The 24,880-nt window shown below is 45.5% G+C and overlaps 1 protein-coding gene across 7 annotated transcripts in view; it reads right to left on the bottom strand.

Annotated features, from left to right (window-relative positions):
- Positions 1 to 17,755, bottom strand: part of CKAP5 (cytoskeleton associated protein 5) — a 154,884-nt gene extending 137,129 nt beyond the window's left edge. For 2 of the 7 annotated variants that reach the window (XM_060261129.1, XM_060261134.1), the window contains exon 1: positions 17,545 to 17,656. The gene's annotated coding sequence lies outside the window, so the exon portion shown is untranslated. Of the gene's footprint in view, positions 1 to 12,619; positions 12,798 to 17,544 lie in introns of those variants that run through there. The other 5 variants (XM_060261133.1, XM_060261135.1, XM_060261131.1 and 2 more) reach the window with 4 other exon arrangements.
- Positions 17,756 to 24,880: the final 7,125 nt, after the last annotated feature.

Genomic DNA, 24,880 nt, shown 5'->3' with positions numbered 1-24,880 from the left:
TGGAGGTGCTACTAGTTGGGTGATCCAGGAAATGGGTTACTCACTACTAGGAATAAGGCCCATTGTGGGAATAAATACAATAAGCTCTAAAAAGAGGCTCTGGGCAAGTGCCCCAGCCTTGAGTACCCAGGGTTAACCTGCTGTGGCTTTATAGCATGACGACAATCACACAGACACTGAAGCTCAGCATTCCTTTTGTCTGCAGTGCGTTGTTGCCGCTTTTTCCTGCCATATTTGGCCTTGTGGCATTTAGCATCAGCATGTAGTGGCATTATCTGGGGTTTTTTGCCTGGTTATTTTGCCTGGTGTTACGGTATACCTCAAAGCAGCCGTTTTCTGTAAGGGAAGTGATCTGACTTCAGCTTTCCATCTCCTCCTCCCTCCCTGTAGTCTTTACCTAGAAAAAGTACAGTTTTTATCCACAGTGTGATCCAAAGCATGAGGAAAGTGACCTCAGAGGGTATAATGGCAGAGAGTCCACCCTGCAAAGCAGCCATTTTCTCCAGGGGAAGTGATCTCTGCCATCAGCCTGATGTGTAGCCACCTAGCCATCTTGTGGATATTATGACCCATAGTAATTTAGCACCTATTTTATCTATTTTAACTAACTTATTTATTATGTAATTGATTATTTAAAATTGTTGTATTGTATTGTTTTATTGAACCATGGAATTCCATGCCTGTGAGCCGCCCTGAGCCCGCCTTTGGCGGGGGAGGGCGGGATATAAGAATAAAATTATTATTATTATCATTATTATTATTATTATTATTATTATTATTATTATTATTATTATTATTATCTGGAGAACAGCTGTAATTCTGAGTGATCTCCAGCCCTCACCTGGAGCAGCAATGGTTCTCCAGGAGGAAATGGCTGGTTTGGAGGGTGGAGTATATGGGATTGTACCTGTCTGAATTCCCACTCCTCCTCAAAACCCCACCCTCTCCAGGCTCCACCACTCAAATCTCCAGGAATTTCCCAACCTGGAGTTGACAACCCTATCTCCTCAGTCAACCATCATTTGCCCCTCTGACTTCAGATTTCTAACTCTCCTCCCCACTACCTGTAGCCTCTACCTAGGAAAAGGCAGTCTTGAGGGGGGGAGAACCAACACAGCTGACACCATTCTCCTCTCCACCTTTTGATCTGCACAACAACCCTGTGACTGAAAGGTTAGACTGAAAGTCTGTGACTTGTCTGGAATTAAGCAATCAGCTTCCACAGTAAGAACCTGAGTCTGGCAGACCCTGCTCTGAAGTGTTAACTGCTATGTCACACTGGCTGATATAGGGGGGCTGCTGCTGAACAGGAGCAAGCAGCCTGGCCTACTTAAGTCATGCCAGCCAGGTAGCATCAAGTTACCCAGGGGGTGCTGCCAGCCCTAGGGTAGTCAGTCTCCAGGTGGAGCCTGAAGAGCCCCTGGTATCACAACTGAACTCTAGACAATAAATATCTCTCCTCCTGGGGATAACAACTGCTTTGGAAGGTGGGCTCTATTCAGTTGAGGCCTCTCCCCTCCCCAAACTCTGGCTTTCTTAGACTCCACCACAAAATCTCCAGCAATTTCCCACCAACTTGGAACTGGCAACCCTAGTCAGGACTGGCCCCAATGAGTTCTCCCTCAAAGGCCAAAATAGGCCTGGAAAGGGCCTTTTCCCCATGCCTTTTACTGACAGAACCAAGTTTGGAATACTATGGTTGCCTAGCCACAGCCACTGAGGGAAAATTGAGGAACCAGTGGGATGGGCCAATTGGACGCAAAGGCAGCTTTTAATTTTAACGTCTAATTCTATGAATCTAGATTACAGAATGTAATAGTTTATCAATTCACATATTTGCCACTAGACAAGCTACTTTTTTGTATTATAGTAGGTCTTCTGAATTTATTTGCAAAGCTTATAGATTTATGAAACATGAATACTGTTATGCAGACCATCTAGTTGCTGTCCATATAGAAAGCAGGGAGTAGTAGTACAGAAAGCAGTAGTTCAGAAAATACTAACATTTCCCAATTAATTTCAAAAGAGAAATTAGACAATTGATAAATTAGTGACTCTCAACTCAGACTGGAACAGGACCACACAGGATGAATCCAATGGTATGTCTAAGGGAAGCCAAGGTCAGCAATGAAAATGCCCCTCCTTAATACACTGTTTATCCCAATAGGGTTTATAGAGGGGAAAAAAATGTTCTCAACCTTTTCAAAGAGAAGGTATATAAAATGACCTCACACCACCTGCAGCCACTTTAAAAGAACAGTGAAAAAATGGAGAGATAGCTACCTAGTATTTAGACAGTGCAATTATTTAATGCACGTAATTAGTTGTTTTCAAGTCTACAATCTCTTACTAGGTATTAACTCTGGAAATTAAACAAGGCATGCACCTGTGATTACAAGAGTACCAGCATTTACATCCCCCATATATCCTACATACAGTTTCAATACTGAAATAAAACAATGCCCATTTGAAATGACACAATGTATCACTTTTACTCTTTTCAAACGCCAAGGGAAGAGCTGGAATACATATTGTAGACTTGAAAACAACCATTTATGTGCAGTAATTACACTGTAGACTCCAGTTACTGAAAATCTGATTTTTCCATATATTATGGTATTTCACCAGCAAGGAATAGAGACCCCTCTTCGATGTTGGGTTTAAACCCAGGAGATTTAAGCAAGTACACTGTAACACAATCTACTGCATGGACCCTAAACGACAGCCTTAAATATCACCAACCAGACCTAGGGAAAGGAGAAAAATGGGATAAGGATCCAAAATTACACTAATGACTCCTGGAGAAATGACTGAAAGTATACAAATAAGTCATTCTTTTGGGAACAATGTACTAGTTCTCTCCACAATTTGGGATTGAGTCTTTTCCACATACAAGATAACCTGAAACCCTTTAGCAGGGGTGTCAAACATGCAGTTTGGGGGCTGAATTAGGCCCCCGAGCAACTGGCTGTCATCTGCTTCCCTCTCCCTATATCTTACTTCCTTCTGCATCACAGCTTGCTTTGCACGGCTTGCTCAATTTCACAGGAGCTACAGAGCAAAACCTCTACTTTCTCCACTGGCTGAGGCTCCTCCCTTGGGGAGGAATAGCTTGCTTTGCCAGGTGCTCTCTCAACTGCACAGCAGAGCCACTGAGCCCAACCTCTTCTTTCTATTGGCTGAGGCTCCTTGCCCTCCCCCCAATCCCCTGGGGAAGGAAGCAAAGAGCCAGAGCTTCCTTTGCCTAGTTCCCTGGATCCCATGGGAGAAATACAAAGACAGCATCTTTAAGTCCAATGAGTGCTAACATTTTAAGCATGTTTTACATTAATATATATATATTTGTTTGCCTGTATTCTTTATAAAATTTATCTCTCTGCTACCTAATCTTAAATACGTACACACATGGCCCGGCCCAACAAGGCCTCATTTATAACAGATCTGGCCCTCATAACAAATGAGCTCGACACACCTGCTTTATTGGGTCATACACTAATTCTTGATTTTTAAGTTTACAGGCATCCTAATTTCTGGGTATGTAATAATAGTCAACTTCCACTTTCAGTTTCTACAGAAAGAATTACAAACCAAATTCCTTAATAATTCAGCACCTAAGTAACACATAATTTTTGCAGATACAATGTAAATTATATTAAAACTTTTACTACTGGTAGATCATAGGCACTGAAATAACTTTTTTTTGGCAATCAAGTCACTGCCAACTCATGGCAATACCATGGGGTTTTTAAGGCAAGAGACATTCCAAGATGGCTTGCCATTGCCTGCCTCTGCGTAGCAACTCTGGTATTCCTTGATGGTAAACTAGAAGAGAACAAATTCAAAGAAAGGATGAATTTGCACTCTCTCAATGCCAGTTGTTAGAAATTCAATAATGCTGCTCTTGGATTTTTAAAAGTTTTTTAAATGCAAAACAATTTGAGTTATTAAATTTTAAAATTTATAAAAGCAATCTTCAGAGTAATTAAGCTTGTTACACAGGTGGTTAAACCACAGCAGAAAATGTTTACCTGGTTCCTAAACACTTTATAAAACAAAGGACAGTAAGAAGGCAAGGTAGTTCCAAAGCTTGGCAAATCAACCAGCTAAAATGCTTCAAATCTGAAAGGCTCTTGATGCTAAACAGATCGCTGACACTAAAAGAGATGGCCTACATTTTATTTGCAGGCTACTGTAATTTAACACACTGTTCATGATGTACATTTCAAAATAGAGTGGGGCAGGCAGTTCTCTCACAGCACAAAGCTGAAAAGCTAATAATCTCTACTAAAAACTTACCTCCAGATTTCACATAACATATATTCTTTGATAAGATATACTAGAGTAGTTACAAAATAGAAGCAGAAGGGATTTTATTTTGCACAACTTCAGCATTCCAACAACAAACAGCAACAAGCTGTTTCAGGGTGAGGGTTGAGGAACAAACCAGAAAGCTTCTACACTGCCAAGATTGCTCCAAAGTTCCTTATGCTTTCAAGGGCTTGGAGCAGCCTAATTTCCCTGCCCTTCACTTTTTTTCCTTTAACCCTCCCAAGGAAAAAAATCCAACTATACTGCTTTGACATGGGATCAAAGTGACCCTACATTACAGCAAAAAGCAATGGAAACCTGATAGTTCTGTCAGTCATGGCATTAGCTGCTAAGAGAAAAAAATGAGGATTCAAGAATAACTTCCTTCAGAAATGCAGGACAAAGGAGAGTAAAATTTGGAATTGGGGTCAAATTGACTCTACCATTTTTAAAGCAGAAGACACAGCTGGAAATCTATAAAACTACCGTATTTTTCGGACCATAAGACGCACTTCCCCCCCCCCCCAAAGTGGGAGGGAAAGCGTGTGCATCTTATGGAGCGAAGGTACCTTCCTCGGGGGGGCGATCCTCCGCCTCCGATCCCGGCGCTTCCCCCGCGCCTGCCTGCCTGGCTCCAGCTCTGCTTCCAGCAAGCGCTGGGATCGCTCCACGCTGCCCCCACTGCATACCCAGTGCTTCACTAGCGCCAGCTGCGGAGGGGGCAGCGTGCTTCCTCCGTGCCTGTCTGCCTGGCTCCAGCTCTGACGCTTACAGCAAGCGCCAGGATCGCTCCCTCCGCCCTCCGATCCCAGCGCTTGCTTTAAGCATCAGAGCTGGAGCCAGGCAGACAGGCACAGAGGAAGCACCCGCCCCCTCCGCAAACCCAGCGCTTTGCGAGCGCCGGCTGTGGAGGGGGCGGCGTGCTTTCTCCGTGCCTGTCTGCCTGGCTCCAGCTCTGATGCTTAAAGCAAGCGCCGGGATTGGAGGGCGGAGGGAGCGATCCTGGCGCTTGCTGTAAGCGTCAGAGCTGGAGCCAGACAGACAGGCACGGAGGAAGCACACTGCCCCCTCCGCAGCTGGCGCTAGTGAAGCACTGGGTATGCAGTGGGGGCAGCGTGGAGCGATCCCAGCGCTTGCTGGAAGCAGAGCTGGAGCCAGGCAGGCAGGCGCGGGGGAAGCGCCGGGATCGGAGGCGGAGGCAGCAGATCGCCCCCCAGGAGGAAGATGCGTCCTATGGTCTGGAGCGCCTTATGGACCGAAAAATACGGTATTTATTTTAAAGAAAACAATCATTTTAAACTGTTACAACATTGAAATAATAGTGGAACAACAAATAAGGACAAAGGGAAGCAATTCGCTCAGAAAACAGGTAGTCAGGGTCAGTGAACAGTGAACAGTACAATGCATAGCTGGCTATCGGTCATCTACACCAAGGGTGTCAAACTCGTTTGTTATGAGGGCCAGATATGACATAAATGAGACCTCGTTGGACCGGGCCATGTATCATAAAATGTAATGCCAGGTAGCAGAGATCTAAACTTTATAAATGAGACATATGAACACAATTAAAGCTTTAAAAACTTAAAACATTAACACTCGTTGATCTTAAAGGGGCTTTCTTTGTATCTCGCCTGTACGATCAAGGGAACTGGGCAAAGGAAGCTTTGGTTCTTTCCTTTCTTCCCCAGGGGACCAGGAGAGGGAGGAGCCGCAGCCAATAGAAGGAAGAGGGGCTTGGCTCAGTAGTGACAGAGCCTGGCAAAGCAAGCTATTCCTCCACCCTTCCTCCCCAAAGAGGAGCCTCAGCCTATGGAGAAAATAGAGGCTTTGCTCTGTAGCTCTTGTGCGATTGAGCAAGCCTGGCCAAGCAAACTGTGATGCAGAAGGAAGCAGATGACAGCCAGTTGCTCAAGGGCCTGCTAGGAGCCCTCCGGGGGCCTGATTTTACCCCCAGGCTGCATGTTTGACACCCCTGATCTAGACTAACTTCCTCCTGTAAAGTAGAGATGGTCAAATCAAAGGTCTAGGACAGGGGTGTCAAACACACAGCCTGCGGGCCAGATCAGGCCTGCAGAGGGTTCCAATCAGGCCCTCCAGCAACTGGCTGTCATCTGCTTCATTTTCCCTTGCTTGCTTTTTTCAGTTGCCATTTTGTGTTTCTCCCCCGATAAACCAGGCAGCAAAGAAGCCTTTCCCTCTCCCCCCTCCCTTTTCCCAAAGGGAGGAGGATGAACAGCCTCAGTCATTGATGGAGCTTGGCTCCATAGCTCTGCTAAGTGATTAAGTTTGCCAGGCTCAATTAATCACCCTGCAGAGCTACTGAGACAAGCCTCTCTTCCTTCTAATTAATGGCCGAGATTCCTCCCCCTCCTTGTGCCCCAAGGAAGGAAAAAAAGAGCCAGAGCTTCCTTTGCATAGTCCCCACCATCAGCAGAGCTACAAAGAGTGCTTTTAAGACTAGCAACATTTTAGTGAAGGTATGACCTTTTTGCCTTGCGAGAGAGTGTTTTGTTGGGTTTGTTATGGGTATAACTGGGTTCCCCTCCTCTTTTTCACTGTACTCATGCCCTCCAGTCTTTCTCAAAAGGAAAGCATGTGAACTATTTAGAAGAGAAATATCAGCATTAGGCTGAGAATGTGTTCCACCCCAGGTTTACCCAGCAAATTTTCCTTTCACATTTTTCTTTGATTGGGGGTCTTGAATTTATACTTCCCAGATAGTAGGCCGACACTGACCACTGTACATGGCTGCCTCTCTGTTCTTGTAGTTGCTTTTCAGGGTGAAGTTGTATTTTGTTTTTAGTTGGTAGTCATTTTTCTGGGGAAAATTATAGTTTTGTTGACAAGCACCCAGCCCTCAGTCTGTGCCATGGTGCCTTCACATGTTCTTGACTAGTACGTGAAGCAACTTCTGTACAAAAGCTCACAATGCCCAGCTGCTTTATGTTCGTCTGAATCTTAGGCTCAAAACATCGACCATGAGATGTCTGTAATGAATTAATCAAAAGGTTTGTAACTTACAGATGTGCACACCTGAACAGCGCATATTCAAGACTAGTACAGCACAGACATTGTCTGCAGTTTTTGATGCAATAATTCATAGCAAGAGGTGACATTTATCAGAGACTGTAAAACAAAATATTGCAAACGTGCTAATATTTTAAGCATGTTTTAAGTTTTAAAAAATCTTTGTGTGTCTGTGCTCTTTATAAAGTTTATACGTCCGCTACCTGGCATTACATTTTATGATACATACGGCCCAGCCTGACAAGGTCTCATTTATGTCAAATCCAGCCCTCAAAGCAAATGAGTTTGACACCCGTGGTCTAGGAAATCTGAAGGTGAACAGTTTAGCGCAAAGGTCAGCTCAGTGAACAGGGAGCTACGGTCAACTGAAGTACTTCCTCCATCCCAGATATGCAAAGTTTAGAGGTTCACTCTGAGGCTTGCAAAATTTGAAGGACAAGGAGAAGCCATTCGCTCATAAAACAGGTGGCCAGGGGTCACCAAGAGTTCCAGGCTTCTGGAAAATGTGAGATTCAGAGGATGCCTTAAAATATGTCCAGGCTTATCCTGCTGGGGGATAGAATAACCTCATTTTCAAAACTGCAATACAGTTCAATTTGAGCTTTTCCATGTGGCTATGGATGCGAGGGAAGCTTTGTCAGAGCACAAACACAGGGCCTTTACCTGCTCCTACTATATACTTAATAATTCAGGTTGCAAGGACTGGTTTCTTTGGGGGTTGTTGCAACCCCCAATTCCAAAAGTTGTTTAAAACCTCAAAGCCAAAAAAATGTCTACAGATATAAATTCTGAGATTTTTTTTTTTTACTGTTTGCTTCACCTTTCAATAAAATGGAGATAATAAATGTTGGTCCATCTATTTAAACATGGGAACATTTTTGCAGTATTTGTTGGGAGAAATAGAAATCCCAGTAATGATTATGCATAGTGCTTTCATTTTCAAGTCGAGCCTATTGAGGGTCAGATGGACCCCATTTACCATTTTGTTGAAACTAAAAATAATAACAGAAAGGCAGTGGGGAGGGGAGAGAGGGACTTCAGGCCAGTGCAGTTCATTGAGGAGAAATTTCAACAGGAGTTTGGTGCCTGCAGGAAGCTTTAAATGGGTAACCCAATTTTTTCCATGACTTCCTGGGTAAAACAAAAACAAAACTGATTGCTTGGAAGGGTTAAGCAGCTCTCGGCCTTTCATGCCTGCTGAAACACATTCAGTTCTGATCAGATTTTTTAAAATATATTTTTCTTTCATTTTTTTCTTTAAAATGTAAAAACTACCTTGTTTGTCATTGTTCATGACTGGCACAAGTCACCCATTTTATTATTAGATACCAATAATTAAAGCTCACACAAACCACACTTTTTATATATTACAAAAATTACATCTCATGACAGACATTTAATGGAAACTGGTTATTTGTATAGCATAAAAGTATACAAGGCACCTTACAGAATTTCATAATCAAAATCTGAAAGAGCGCTGTTCCATGGATTGTAAAAAGACTCCGATCATATAACATAATATCCCATCTCCAACCCATGCTTTGCAAGTCTACTTCAGAACATGGTTTGGAGGTAACTCAGTTTAGAAATCAATACAAACTATGGGAAGTGGGGAGGATCAGCAGTGGCTCAAGCAACCTGCTGCACATTCCTAGTCTCTGAGCCACGGTTCTGTGGCATCTGAAATTAGACAAAGAGAAAAACAGAGGGAGGAGGGAAAACAATGGCAGCAATATATATATAAAGACATATGAAGCTACACAAACTTAATCAGTAGGGAAATGATACTTATATCTTTGTCTCTGTGATCACATCTCTCTAAATAGCTCAGTTTCTCCAGTAGTCACCAGAACTTGGAAGGTAAACAGGGTTGACCACTCAGTACTTGAATATAAAAAGGTAAAGGTAGTCCCCTGTGCAAGTACGCCGTTTCCGACTCTGAGGTGACGTCGCATCGCAACGTTTTCATGGCAGACTTTTTATGGGGTGGTTTGCCATTGCCTTCCCCAGTCATCTACACCTTTCCCTGGGTACTCATTTTACCAACCTTGGAAAGATGGAAGGCTGAGTCAATCTTGAGCCGGTTACCTGAACCCACCTTCCACCAGGATCGAACTCAGGTAATGAGCAGAGAGCTTCGACTGCAGTACTGCAGTCAAAGAAGCCTCAGGTTGCTATGTGGAAGAAGGCAATGCCATAATCTCTGTTCATCTCTTGCTTGGAATGCCCCATGAAGGGGTCACTGTGGGTCAGTTGCAACTTGACAGCAGGATGCTCTTCTCTGTGGTCAACTGCTTTACAAGTTACTACAAATATCCTGTTCTGTTTTAAAAAACCAGCAAAAACTTTGCTTAATAATTCAGTTAGCAGGGAAATTCTGTAAACTGCAGTAAGGTATTCCTAATAATACCAGTTGCAAATTAAAACAGGCAAGATGAACCCCATCAACACTTTTTAAAAAATCCCCCCAAAACTCATCAATTCCTAACTTATTTTCACAGACACTTTGAGGTATACTGGGCAAAAAACTAATTATTTATTCCAGCCATCCAGCAAGTTTCCTGTATCCAGCCTTTCACAGTGATATAAATCCATCGCCTACAAGAAGTCACAGTTAAGGCTTGAATGGAACCAACAGCAGGGTGAAGACACCTGAAAGAGATGCCTCCATGTTCCCTGGGCAGCTTAAGCAAAGCAACATTATCAACTCTTACAATCATACTGCTATTTATTTACAGTTGTGCAGTGCTAACTTTAAGCATATTTCTCAAAAATGCCTAACTATCATCCTCTAGTGGTCCCCAACCTTACTGGTAGCAGGGACTGGTTTTGTGGAAGACAATTTTTCCACAGACCAGTGGGGTTGATGGTTTCGGGTGATACAATTGTGGTGGTTAAGTTCACGGTTTCTTAACTTGGAAAACCAGGTTTGATTCCCCACTACTCCACTTGCAGCTGCTGGAATGTCCTTGGGTCAGCCATAGCTCTCACAGAGGTTGTACTTAAAGGGGCAGCTTTTGGGAGAGCTCTCTCAGCCCCACCCACCTCACAGGGTGTCTGTTGTGGGGGAGGAAGATAAAGGAGATTGTGAGCCACTCAGATTCAGAGTGGAGGGCAGGATATAAATCCAATGTCGTCTTCTTCTTATTATTACTACTACTACTACATTGTAAGATATAATGAAATTATATACCGTAACTCACGACCCAGTTGCTAACAGGCCACGGACCGGAACCGGTCCCCAGAACGGGAGTTGTGGACCCCTGCTCTACACAAGTACATACATAGTAAACTCAATGGAGCCATACACTACTGATTCTCAAGTATGCACAGGATCAGCGCATGTTTTTTCAAAACAGTTACAATACAGCAGGTTATACAGGATGATTAACCACACACTTAACTTTTGCCTTCGAAAATCAGTAGGAATTAGGCATTTTATGTATTTTCTAGTTTAGGAAGAATTCACAATACAGCATTTGCAGTTCCAAAACATGAAACAAGAAACTGACAACACAGGTTTCCGCAGAAAATAGAGGTGACTTGAACATTCTGAATTCTCTTAGGCTGCAAACTAAAGGACAGCTTTTTGGGAGTAAACCACATTTAATAATGTGCGACTTACTTTTGAAAAGGCCTGCTCCCTTAGCATTCACCTGAAAAAAGCCTTTTAAAAGTTGTTCAAAAATTTGTTACCAAAACAGAAACTAACTAGAAATATAAAATAGCACTTAAATTTTAAAGTAGTTTAGGAAATGCCTCTAAGCAGGGAAGAACTTAACTATAAAGGCTCCATTTTTCCTCTTCAGAGGCAAAACCATTGTTCACATAACAACAGTAAAAATTTAAATCACCCTAATTTCACATGAAGAGCCCCGTGATGCAGAGTGGTAAAGCTGCAGTCTGAACTCTCTGCTCGTGAGTTCAATCCTAGCAGAAGCTGGTTTCAGGTAGCCGGATCAGGTTGACTCAGCCTTCCACCATCCTTCTGAGTTTGGTAAAATGAGTACCCAGCTTGTGAGGGGGGGGGGGGGGGGAAGTGTAGATGACTGGGGAAGGCAATGGCAAATCACCCTGTAAAAAGTCTGCCGTGAAAACGTTGTGAAAGCAACCAGAGTCGGAAACGCCTGGTGCATGCACAGGGGACTGACTACCTTTACCTTTAATTTCACATGAGCCCACCTGCCTGTATTAAATTTATGCAGCAAAAATATAAAGCCTGAAGACTGCTCTGATCACTTATTATTCCCCACTATTTTTAATAGCATCTTCTCATAAAACCTTACAAAAACTGTTCAACTTGATTAAACTTGCAACCAGATACTCAGGCCTCATCAATCTAGTCTTGTAACAAGGCCATAATACTCAATGCATTTGAAAGTCCATGATCTATGCAGTGAATGGAAGTTTCTTCTCTATGAGGCTCCCCACAGGCCCTGAAATGTACAAAACAGTGCTATGTCCTAAATATTTTTCTTATGCACTACTTCTTTCCATAACTTTTATTACAATTTTAAAATGTTTAAGAGAATGGAGAAATGGGATCGCATCCTGGAAAGAGAAGGGGAAAGTACCTTTTTACTTTAAAAAACTATACAAACCACCACCCTCATTGATAACATCAAATAATGATACAAAGCAATCACAAGAAAACTTACTATTAGACCTAATGAGCAAGTAACCTAACACAAATAATGCAAAACAAGACCGGTGTAATTGCTTACATTCACATAGTATAACATCGCAAAAGAAAGCCTTCGTTTTGATACTCTAGGCCTAGATGTCAAGAATCGATCTGGATCACAGCTTAACTCGCCGCAACCCTACACCCACCCCCTACCAAATATCTGCCAGGCCAAGAGACTTTGGAAAGGATGTTTTTCCCATTAACCAAGATCACATCGCGCACCTCGGCCTCCAGCGTGATCAGGGCCACAATCAACAATCCCTCTCCCCTGCGACAGGGCTTAGCGACAGGGCCGTTTCCCGCCCTGCTCTCAGCAGGAAGCCATTTCCCCAGCCACTGCAGCTCGGAAACCGTCGACATGGCCACCAGCCACGACAAAACCATCCTCCGGCGAGAAGTGCCAGCTGAGCCAAGAGGCGCTGGCCGGGACCCGGCTGGCGATTCGACCCAGCTAGTTAGAGCCAAGCAGCAGGCCGCTCCCCCGGTATTGTTTATGCCAGTCGGCCGCCCAGTGAGCTGGCCTCACTCCGAGGTTTAGGCCCCGCCAATGCCGCCGCCGCCGCCACCCGCCTCAAACACTGGACAACGACGCTTTACCCGGGTCAAAGTAGGCCGGACTCTCCCACACTCCGCGACAGTGGCCCGCTTCAGCAGCGGAAGGCGGGCAACGGCATCTCCTACCAGCAGGAAAGGAGGCACCTCCTCCAAGGGCGGGGCACGGCGCGTTGCAGTCGGCGACACCAACCTCCGCCTCCCGCCGCACCTGAGAGAACGGCCTTCCCGGGCCACGTGACGAACAAAGAGAGGGAGCCCTCCCTTCCTCAGAACACGCGCGCACTCCGCCCCTTCACGCCCCCATCAGAGATGAGGGGCTTCTGACTGGAAGCCCGGCCACTCGCCGCGAAAACGGAGGGTCGAGAGAGCCCGGCTTTTAGGATGTCATTGGCGCTCTTGGCTTCCCACCCCCGACAGGCAGCGCAATAGCTGCCACTTTCCCCCTTTCGTTTTCCGGTCATTCTCTCGGCTTGATTTCCTCTCACTGTCGGACGTGCTTTTCGACCTGCCATTCGCCTGCTGACGAGGGAGGGACGTTGGCTCAGTGGTAGAGCATCTGCTTGGTAAGCAGAAGGTCCCAGGTTGTCCCCGACATCTCCAACTAAAAAGGGTCCAAACAAATAGGCGTAAAAAAACTCAGCTTGAGACCCTGGAGAGCCGCTGCCAGTCTGAGTAGGCAATACTGACTTTGATGGAGCGAGGGTCTGATTCAGTGTAAGGCAGTTTCATATGTTCATATATGACGCTCAGAACGGCTGGCGAGCAGAGTGAGCTTGCAAAAGGTACAAAGCCTTGACAAGTGTCCTCCACCAAATCTGGTAGCTGGCTTTACTAATCAGTCTACTGTCGATTCAGTGCGTCTTCAGTGTAGGCACTCTAATCAGCTTGAGGGGAAATGTATCCCAAAACAGATTCCTACACAAAGAAACAGTTTATGGAGATAAAAGCGACTGCCCACACTTTTCATAAATGTTCTGGCAAAACATTGTGAAGGATTATGAACACAAGTTGTTTTCTCAAGCCATAAAAAACTAGTAACGGCAGACCATGCATACTGCTCTGGCCTCTAAAATCTCATTAGCTCATAGTAAATAAGCATTGCTTCCCCAGAATGAGCTGCCAAACTGCTGGAAATGCAACACCTTGCTTCAGATTTACTCTTCCATTCCATATATTTCTTTAACTAGACATAAAGGTAAAAGCACCGGTCGTTTCTGACAGGGGTGACCGTCGCATCACCATATTTTCACAGCAGACCTTTTTGTTACGGGGTGGTTTGCCATTGTCTTCCCCAGTCATCTACACTTTCCCCCCAGTAGGCTGGGCACTCATTTTACCGACCTCAGAAGGATGGAAGGCTGCGTCAACCTTGAGCCATCTACCTGAATCCAGATTCCACCAGGATCAAACTCAGCTCCTCAGCAGAGAGTTTGACTAAAGTACTGCAGCTTCACCACTGCACCACGTGGCACTGTATTAACTAGACATACACATGCAGGGTCGCAGTTGGGGGGGAGCTGTCCCGGAGGTGCACACTTGACTGCGGTGTGCCTCAAGGGGCGGTTCTCTCCCCGATGTTATTTAACATCTATATGCGACCTCTTGCCCAGATTGCCCGAAGGTACGGGCTAGGGTGTCATCAGTATGCTGATGACACCCAGCTCTATCTATTGATGGATGGCCAGCCGACCTGCGTCCCGGAAAATCTAGACCGGGCACTATATGCCGTGGCTGAATGGCTCAGACTGAGCGGGCTGAAGCTTAATCCTGCGAAGACAGAGGTCCTTTGCTTGGGTCGCCGTGGTCCGGAAGGGGGAATCCCCCTACCAGCCTTTGACGGTGCGCCGCTGATAGCGGCGGACAGGGTCAGGAGCTTGGGGGTGCTGTTGGAGCCTTCCCTAAAGATGGAGGCTCAGATAGCAGCCGCTGCCAAGTCCGCGTTTTTTCATCTTAGGCGGGCAAGGCAGTTGGCCCCCTTTTTGGAGCGCGACGACCTAGCAACAGTGATCCACGCCACGGTCACCTCGAGGTTAGACTACTGTAATGCCCTCTACATGGGGCTGCCCCTGTCCCGAACTCGGAAATTGCAGCTGGTGCAGAATGCCGCGGCCCGGCTGTTATTAGGTCTCCCAAAGAGGGAACACATTCAGCCGGGTCTTCGGACCCTGCACTGGCTTCCAGTAATATACCGAGTCCGGTACAAGGTGCTGGTTATCACCTTTAAAGCCCTATATGGCTTGGGACCTGTCTACCTGAAGGACCGTCTTTCCCCGCACGTTCCCCAGAGAGTACTGAGGTCGGGAACACAAAATCTCCTTACTATCCCTGGGCCGAAGGAAGCCCGGTTGAAGTCCACCAGAGAAAGGGCTTTCTCTGTTATGGCCCCTACATGGTGGAATCAGCTGCCGGAAGAGGTGAGGGCCCTGCGGGACCTTGTTCAGTTCCGCAGGGCCTGTAAGACGACCCTCTTCCGGCTAGCCTTTACTTAGCTTGAGAATTTTACTGTAACTTGCTGGATTCCTTTTATATATAGCTGAAATATTTATGTGTATTAATAACTAGGGTTTTATCTGTTTTATCTGTTTTATCTGTTTTAAATATGGATCCCTTTATATGTGTAATTTTGATGGATCTACTATTGGAAGCCGCCCTGAGCCACTTGTGGGAAGGGCGGGATATAAATCTTAAATAAATAAAAATAAAAATAAAAAATAAACACTTCTTTGAGACACACAATCCAAGGAAAAGACACACATAAAGCTTGATGTTCATATCCTTTTAAAATTCTTTAACCTCAGTGGTGGAAAGGTTAATGATAATGCTTCTTATTGTACTGAAAAGCATCCCATCTAAACTAGCCAAAGTGAAATTAATGCCATTGCATAGTAATACTATTCCATTGTAGTAAAACTGAACTCTACTCCTTTGTTCACATGGTACCACACAGTAAAAGTTCAGAAACCCCAAGATATTTATTTGTTATATATATCAAGAAGAAAAAGGACAGTATGTTGATATGATTACCGTTAGCACTTCTCACACTTCTGAAAATGTGTAATGATAATTTTCTCTTTTGTTGAAAATGCTACAGGATCACCATAACTAGAATGCGACTTGACAGTACTTTCCACCACCGGTAAAGAGTAATGATGAAAGATACTGTAGTACCATAATTTCAAGGTGGTTTTCTTTTCTTTTCTTTTTTTGGGGTTGTGCATCAATAAGTATCCTCCAAAATCACAATTTTTATTAGACCATGTTTACATTAACAAACAATCCAGCATCCAACTAATACAGTATTCTGTTTCTTTTTTTAAAAAAAGAGGAAGCAGAATTCATGTGGCATATGTATGACAGAAAACAGAACAAGCAACTTATGTTCTATTAAAAAGACTAAACAACGATATATACTGTGACCTAGTTTAGTCTGATGCAAAAAAAACAAACCCAAGAAATCCAGGGCATAACAAGTTTTTTGCATCATACAGTATCAAAGATTCTTTTCTGTATTTCCACACTATCTTTGAAGCACATCTAGATTCAGATTAAACATTTTTCATACAATAATTGGTAGCCTACTTGCAAGCAGTAGATGCAAACAGTGTCTGCATCCAGACATTTAAACCAAATGACTCAAGTCCAAATCCACAATATGTAAACGTGGTATAGTTGATGGGCAAATAAATGATGGACAAAGAACCCAGCAGATATATAATCAAGCTGCAAAACAATGCAGCACACACAACAGTGATATCTGGTTAAAATATTAAAATAAGACATTTTGATTCTACAGAGTGCTGTGAAATTATATACCCAATATGTTACATGGGATTTCCAAGTTCTAGAATAAACCACATAAAGTGCAAATCAATACAGTCTAAATCTATTTATTTCAAGTATCTCAAACCTGGACATGCAGAACTTTTCATAGAATCATAGGATCACAGAGTTGGAAGGCACCACCATACAGGCCATCTAGCCCAGCCCCTTGCTCAATGAAGGATCAGCCTAGAGTAGGGGTGGCCAAACTTGTTTAATGTAAAAGCCACACAGAATAAACGTCAGATGCTTGAGAGCTGCAAGACATGAACATCAGATGTTGGGAGGAAAGGAGGAAAATAGATGGGGAGAGGGAGCTGGAAATAAAGCAACTTTAAATGCATTCTCCAAGCCACCAGCTGGCTTGGCGAAGTGATTTAAAGGGACAAATGCCTTCACCAAGCCAGCCAATGGGGTGGGGGCTTTGAGAGTCACATAATATGCGGAAGAGCCACACGTGGCCACCCCGGCCTACAGCATTCCTGACAAGTGTATGTCCTGCCACTGCTTAAAGACTGCCAGTGGGGGGAGCTCACCACCTCCCTAGGTAGCTGATTTCACTGTTGACAATTCTTATTGCCTGGCAGCATTTGGTTCCAGAAAGACTATATCAGAAAACAAGCGTCATCTACTATTTACACCTCATTGGAGGAGAAGCACCAACTAAACCGAAGCAACTGAACAGCGTTGCGCTCTTTTAAATCCGAGCAGATCCTAACTGTCGGCTGATATTAATGCAAGACAATGACAGCGCAGTCCACCATGTAAAAAACACAGACAAGAGACAATTTATTGTCTTCAGCAGATCCTTCATAGTTTTCACTCGTAACAAAAGAGCCCCGGCGGACCACTAGGGATAAGAATCCCTCCCAAGTGTCGCTAGAGCACTCTCAGGCTCATCACTCCAACAGCCTCAAGCCCCCATGGCGGGTGCGGATGGGGGGCTCTACTCTAAGAAAGCAAGCGGGTTTGTATTTCAGGTCAGAAAGCAGATCGACAGAGACTGAGCAACGGGCATGAAAGAACGACAGTGGCGACGCTCGACTCGCTCACAGCAATGGTCTTTCTCAGGCTACAGATACCACAAGCGTCACCAAGGCCCCGACCCTTTCCCTCGCCAGCCAAAGCACTCCCGGGCCTCTACTTACCGAGGCCGAGTCTGGCCAAGCAGTAAACCTTGGGCCGCTCCTCGGCAAGGTTTGAAATCACCAACGAAGGCCTCACCTTTCAATATCTTTTGTCCTCATTGGTCTTCACAAAGCCCGCCTCCATTCCGGATGCAGTGCTTTATTGGACAGTTTGAATTCGCCAGCTGTGGTGCATCGTTGTATTGCGATATGGGGCGGGGGCGGCTGTCAGGCAGCTCGGCTGCTAGTAAATTGTTCTTTCTGCACGGATTCACTGAGCGGCAACCGATGATCCGAGCCGGTGTTTTGGTCGGTGTATGCACTAATCTTCCCGGGAACTTCCCGCCCAGTGCCTTCTGTTTGCCGAGCTCAGCGGAGAGGAGCCGTGAAGACCAAATAGAGCGGTTGGATTGAGGAGAGATGCAGGGCGTGCTTGGGCAGGTTTCCGTGGCTAAAACTAAAGACGTAGAGAGTCCAGAGGTTCTCCAGTATAGGCACGTATTCAACAGGTAGAGCATGATCTCTTACATGGAGATGCAGTCCTAAGAAAAGCCTTATTTTGTGCGTTTCTGTTATATCTTTGTTAAAAGACACAAAGGTCTGTCGGTAAAAAGCAAACATACCCACACAAACAAAAAACGAGATAGTGCTTGGCTGTGGCATAAAAACTATTCAGTATTAAGCCGCTAGTTTAAAACCTATTTCGCGTCAGTGGGAAGAAATTGGGATGTCCACTGCTTTCATCCTGTCCAGCGCCAAGTGGAGAAAAGCATCTGACCTGGTTTCTTACTTCTCCCACTAAAGACCAGATTGTATGGACCATTTAGTTTACCAAAAGAAAACCCAGTAGGTGGTTTAATGAAACCAATAAAAAATGGGGTGAAGGGGGTGGGGCAAGGGTTATTATACAGTGTGTCTTCTCTCCTGTGGACTGCAGCATTTCTGATCGGGTCCCAGGATCACGCTCTCTTGCTGTCCCTCTCACTGTTGCTCTCTATTTTGCTCTTCCCCCCTCGCTGTTGCTCTCTCCCTCGCTGCCATGTGCTCTCACCCTGGCTGTTACTCTCACTCTCTCTCTCCCCAGTGCAGGATTAAATCCTGTGGTGACTCCTAGGCAGTCAAAAACTTGGGGGTTCCCTCACAAATTATCTCAGAGTCTGAGCACCGCCCATGGCCCCTGCTGCAGCCTGCAGGAACCTTCTTAAAAGCCCCTTTTACAAAGCTGCAGGGGAGAGGCAGAGAGAGGCAAACCTGGTGACAATGCCAGCAGCGGTCACACCAAGCAAGGTGGGCAAAGAGCAGCTCAGTTGCTGGCTGCATGTGCAAACAGAGGGGAAACCAGGATGGGAAAGCTGACCTTGGGCCCCTAAAGGTGTGGGGGCCCATAGGCCAGTGCCTACTTGGCCTAATTGTTTATCCAGCTCTGGCTCTCCCCTGCCCCCTCTCTGTCACTCTCTCCCTCGCTGCCGCTCTCTTGCTCTAGCTAGCCAAAGCAGGCCATGCTTGCCTGGGGGTCTCCTTTCTTGCATTGGGTCGCTTTTGGTATGGGGGGGTGGCATATGCTAATGAGTTATGCTAATGAGCTCCACCACCTATTTTTCTACAAAACGACCCCTGCCTATCAGCATTGGTGCAGTGGGGTCAACGAGCAGGAGCACAGAGGCACCAGGCTAGCCTGGACATGGTGTGACCAACCAGGAGGAGCATGGCAATGCCAGACTTTAAATAGGCGGAAGGACATATTAGCCATTCATTTTACTAGGTGAAAGCCTGTGAGATACTGCCCTAGGAAGTTGCCCATCTCAGATGGGCCTTTTTTCAGAAGCGCCTCTGCTATACGACCATCAAGGAAGAACATGGCAGTACCCAGCTTTGCACTGCCAGCCTAGGAATTGTCCCTTTGATATAGCAATGGCTGTCATGTTGGTAGGCAGCAGAAGCATCTGGACTCAAGCTAGGCAGCAGAGCCCACCCCATCACATCTCTGAATGGCTTTAATAGCACACAGAAGACACACACCTCACCTGCAGTCAGTGTTGGCCAGGCGTATACAGCTACTCATGTGAAAACTTCAGTTTGATGCACCAAGCAGCCACTTGGGTCTCTCGAGCATAGCACTGGTGCAGCTCCCAAGATGGGCTGTAAGCCCTCAGAAAATGATGTGGAATAAACAAAATGTTTTATGCACCCAAGACCATTGGATGGGCCATTGGCCTGGATGGGCCATTGGCCTGATCTAACATGGCTTCTCTTATGTTCTATGTTCTTAAGACTAAAGAGGAAGAGACCAATGAAGGAAACTTTGTAACAGGGCATTTGCTTACCACCAACTTAAGGCAGCCAATAAGATAAGCAACACCTAGGTAGGTTTTGGGAAGGAAAGTCAGCATGGTATTGTGTATCATAAGGTAAGCACAACTGGTAATTGGATTGGAGACCACCAAGGAAGGATCTGCAATAGAAGAAAACAGCAAACCACCTCTGCTTCTTGCTGCCTTGGAAGCCCTTTGCTGATATTGCTAAAAGTCCAGTGTGCCTTGACAGCACATACATATAGAAGTTTCAGTGGATCCCCTCTCCAGAAAACAGGCACTGTGCAACCAGTAGGCCAGGTAGGCTCCCTGCACACCACCTAGGCCCCTCCCCCTCTGCCCTCCTCCACCTCACCTGCCTGTCTCTCTCTCTCTCTCTAGCTCGCTTATCCTCTCTATCCATGCTGCCACACCAAGCAGACAGTGCTGCTGCCTGGCTGCTTTCCCGAGGCGTCCCCAGTGCCACACCACCCCTAGCCTGGCTTGCCTCACCACCTCCTCCTCTTTCTCCATGCCTCCTGTCTCCCAGCCATCACTGCTTAACAGCCAGGCCCCACTGGTGCAGACAAGAGAAGGGTGCGCCGTTGACTCTCCACTGCCGCTGCTCTTGGGATCCACCTCCCCTGCTCAGCACAGCATAAGAATGTAAGAAGCCCTGTTGAATCAAGCCAATGGCCCATCCAGTCCAACACTCTGTGTCACACCCCCCAAGTGCTAACCCTTCTTCATAGGGAAAGTGTTCTAATCCTTTAATCATTCTAGTTACCCCTTTCTGCACTTTTTCCAATGCTATAATATCTTTTTTGAGGTGCAGTGACCAGAATTGTACACAGTATTCCAAATGAGGCCACACCATGAATTTATACAGGGGCATTATGATTCTGGCAGATTTGTTTTCAATTCCCTTCCTAATAATTGATAGCATGGCATTAGCCTTTTTTTATTGCAATCACACATTGTCTTGACATTTTCAGTGAGTTATCTACCACGACTCCAAGATCTCTCTCTTGATCAGTCTCCTCCAGTTCACATCCCATTAACTTGTATTTATAGTTAGGATTTTTGGCCCCAAAGTGCATTACTTGGCTACGCTGAACCTCATTTGCCATGTTGACGACCACTCATCCAGCCTCAACAGATTCCTTTGGAGTGCCTCAAAATCCTCTCTGGTTCTCACCACCCTGGACAATTTAGTGTCATCCGCAAACTTAACCACTTCACTACTCACTTCCATCTCCAAATCATTGATAAACAAATTAAAAAGCATCAGACCCAGTACTGAGCCCTGCAGCACCCCACTGCTTATCATCCTCCACTGAGAAAATGGCCCATTTATACTCACTCTCTGTTTCCTATTAATTAGCTAGTTTTTGATCCACAAGAGGACTTGTCCTTTTGACTCTCGAGCTTACTAAGGAGCCTTTGATGAGGAACTTTATCAAAAGCTTTCTGAAAGTCAAGGTAAACAACATCTATTGGGTCCCCTTTGTCCACAAGTTTGTTCACCGCCTCAAAGAACTGTAACAGATTAGTGAGACAAGATCTTCTCGTACGGAACCCATGCTGAGTCTTCCTCAATAACTTGTGTTCATCAATGTGCCTACTGTCATGGCTGGGGCCAGGTCAGGCAAAGTCCAGGGGCAGTCCGAGGTCTGTAGCCAGTAAGCAGGAGGGTCCGAGGCGCCAAATCCGAATCACTGTACAAGTATCGCAGGTCCGAGGTCCAGAAGCCGAGGTCAGGGAGTCCAGAAGTCACAAGCCAAAGTCAGGGAGTCCAGAAACCAAAGTCAAGCCAGAGTAGATGCTAGAACGTCAGGGAGATGACTAGTTGCTTCCACAAAGTCTCCTCCCAAAGCCTACAGCTATATAGCCCTCTGCTGGCTGTTGCCCATTTGGGCTAATTGCTGGCTCAGGGAGGCAGCCAGGATCCTTTTGCAACTCAAGCATCCTTGCTCTTAGAAGGGCCAGAATCCTCTCAAAACTCAGGGCTCAGGGAGCGTCTTGCTTGTAAGCGTGCCGCCCTCCTCCGATCCCTGAGGTCCTGAGGGAGGTGGTCACGCACACGCGCCACCCGAGAGGGCGAGGCAGGGGGGCTTGGATCTTCTCCAGCAGGAGGCAGGGGCACTGGTGCAGGTGGCAGGGGCACAGTTTCTTCTGCAGGCTCAACTTCCTCTGCAGGGTCCCCAGCACCCATGACACCTACTAATTTTCTCTTTGATAATGGCTTCCACCAACTTTCCCGGTATTGAAGTCAGACTGGTCTGTAATTTCCCGGATCTCCTCTGGAACCCTTTTAAAAGATGGGGTGACATTTGCTACCTTCCAGTCCTCAGGAACGGAGGCAGATTTCAATGAAAGATTACACATTTTTGTCAAGCGATCCACAATTTCACCTTTAAGTTCTTTCAGCACCTGGTGACTTATCAGTTTTTAATTTGTCTATCAGTTGTAGGACCTCTTCTCTTGTCACCTCAATCTGACTCAGGTCTTTCAGCACTCCTCCTGAAATCAGTGGTTCTGGAGTAGGCAAACACTTTTCATTTTCCACAGTGAAGACAGAGGCAAAAAATGCATTCAGCTTCTCAGCCATTTCCCTACCCTCCTTTAGTAATCCTTTTACCCCTTGGTCATCCAAGGGCCCCACTGCCTCCCTGGCTGGTTTCTTGCGTCTAATATATTTGAAGAAATTTTGATTGTTGGTCTATATGTTTTTTGCAATATGCTCCTTAGTTCCTTGTTGCCTGCCTGATCACAGTCTTGCATTTGATTTGCCACAGCCTGTGTTCCCTTTTATTAATTTCACTTGGACTACCTTTCCACCACTTAAAGGAATCCTCCTTACCTTTTACAGCTTCCATTACTTTGTTAACCATGCAGGCTTTTTTATACCTATTTGTGCCTTTCCTGACTTGTGGTATATATTTTATCTGAGCTTCGAGGATTGTAGTTTTAAATAGCCTCCAAGCTTCCCCAAGGGTTTTTACCCTATTTACTTTTCTGTTCAGTTTCCTCTTCACATGCCTCCTCATCTCAGAGAATTTACCCCTTTTAAAGTTAAAAGTGGTTGTGACAACTCCCTATTTATACAAATGGTGAAATCTACCACATTATGGTCACTGCTCCCAAGCGGTGCAATCACTTTTACATCTCTCACCAGGTCTCGGGCATTACTTAGGACCAAATCCAGGATCGCCCCACCCCTAGTAGTTTCTGTGACCATCTGCTCCACAGCACATCAACACCTGCTGCAGGAGACGACTGATATATTGATTTTGATATATAACATTGATGGACTGCACACACTCTTGGTGGCGGCTGTCACCACCACAAGTGCAGGACAGTGCTACTGCCGGAAGGTGACTGGGCAGGCTAAGGGAGGCTCCATTCTCCCAGATTGTGGCCTGGGGAGAGAGAGGGCGAGGGGAGAGGCGGCGCACACACACACACCCGTACCTGCATCACCTACTTCCCCAGAAGCATAAGTGCACGGCCTGAGGAATGTGGAACTCAAAGCCCAAGCCGGCTTCCCTCCCATCCACCCCCTCAGGGCCGGCTCCTGCCCTCTACCAGGGGAGAGAGATGCACATCCCTGAGCTCGCCCATCAGAGGACAAGCCCGGAGGGCAGCAGCAGGTGGGCTGGGGCCCACGGGTTGGGGGAGAAGGGCACAGGCAGCCGGGGGGGGGGGCTTCACCTAGGGTGCCTAAAACTTTGGCGCCAACCCTGCCAGCAAATAACACACAGCTGTGCTTAAGATGTAAATTTAAACTTATTTTAACTCTATAAAAAGGCTGTGGATTTACTATTTAGCAAGCAAGAGGTGTAATGCTAATAATCTTTTGATATTATATAAAAATATAAACAGCTATACAAATCAAGATATGGGGTTTTCCTATCAATGCCTGCTAGGCATGATAACAAGAGGAACCTTCATATTTGATAGATACCCCAAGATTACCTACCAGGTTGCCAGTTTCTGTATGACGATACTCAGGTTACGGAATTTGCATGGTAGTTAGGAAATAGGCAGTTATTACATTTCAGATTCACTTTTAAACTTTTAATGCTTTATTTAAATATTTTTAAATCCTGGAAACTTTGTATATTTGTATTTTCCTTCTACATGTTTAGTCTAAGGACTGCAATAACAATAAACTGAAATCTTTATATCAAGAAGCAGTAAATCTTTTAATATCAATACTAGGAGGCAACCAGAGGAAGTCCTTTAAGCCTGGTTTGTTGGCCCTGTAGAGCAACAGGTTCACTGTTTTATAAAACAGGATGCTGGGTGAGGTGGGTTACTGCAGAGCTCTACTTCCGTACTTAATTAGTTACTGACTCTCCAATCGTTGGTCAGAGGTACCTTACAGGGAGGTAACATTAGGTGAGACTTCTAAGATAACAGATAAGAAGTGTTTGTTCTTACTGGGGTAAAACTTCCCTTGAACTATTTAAAAGGATTATCATATTTTTTGCAGGGCTTTTTATGTTTATTTATTTGCATATTAGGCCACACCCCCAGTTCCAAGCCAGCTGGAACTGCGTTCCTGTACAAAAAAAAGCCCTGCTTTTTTGTGTCAGAACTCCCTAAACTGGCAGAAGGATGATGGAGAAGCTCCCTTCATCATTATAAGAGGTCCTTGCTTTACATTTTAAAATTCAAACAACTAGATCAGAGCTGGCCATACTAGCTTGACGTAAGAGCCATATACATGTTTGAGAGCTGGAGGAACACAAAGGAACTCAGTTCCAGCTGGCTTGGTGTCAGGGTGTGTGGCCTGATATGCAAATAAGTTTCTGCTGGGTTTTTTCTACCAAAGAAAGCCCTGGAGCCACAAGACATGAACATGAAATGTTTGAGAGAAGGAAGGAAGGCAGGTAAATAGATGGGGGAGGGAGGAGAGGTGGAAATAAATCAACTTTAAATGCATTCTCCTAGCCAACTAATGGAGCAGTGGGGGCTTTGAGAGCCACATAGTATGTGTGAAAGAGCCATATGTGGCAGTTTGGCCACCCTTGATCAGAGGTGTCAAACTCATTTGTCCC

Source organism: Heteronotia binoei, chromosome 21 (genome assembly GCF_032191835.1).
Source record: "Heteronotia binoei isolate CCM8104 ecotype False Entrance Well chromosome 21, APGP_CSIRO_Hbin_v1, whole genome shotgun sequence".
Taxonomy (NCBI): domain Eukaryota; kingdom Metazoa; phylum Chordata; class Lepidosauria; order Squamata; family Gekkonidae; genus Heteronotia; species Heteronotia binoei.
Note: the sequence above shows the minus strand (reverse complement) of the source record. Positions and strands in the feature narration are given on the sequence as shown.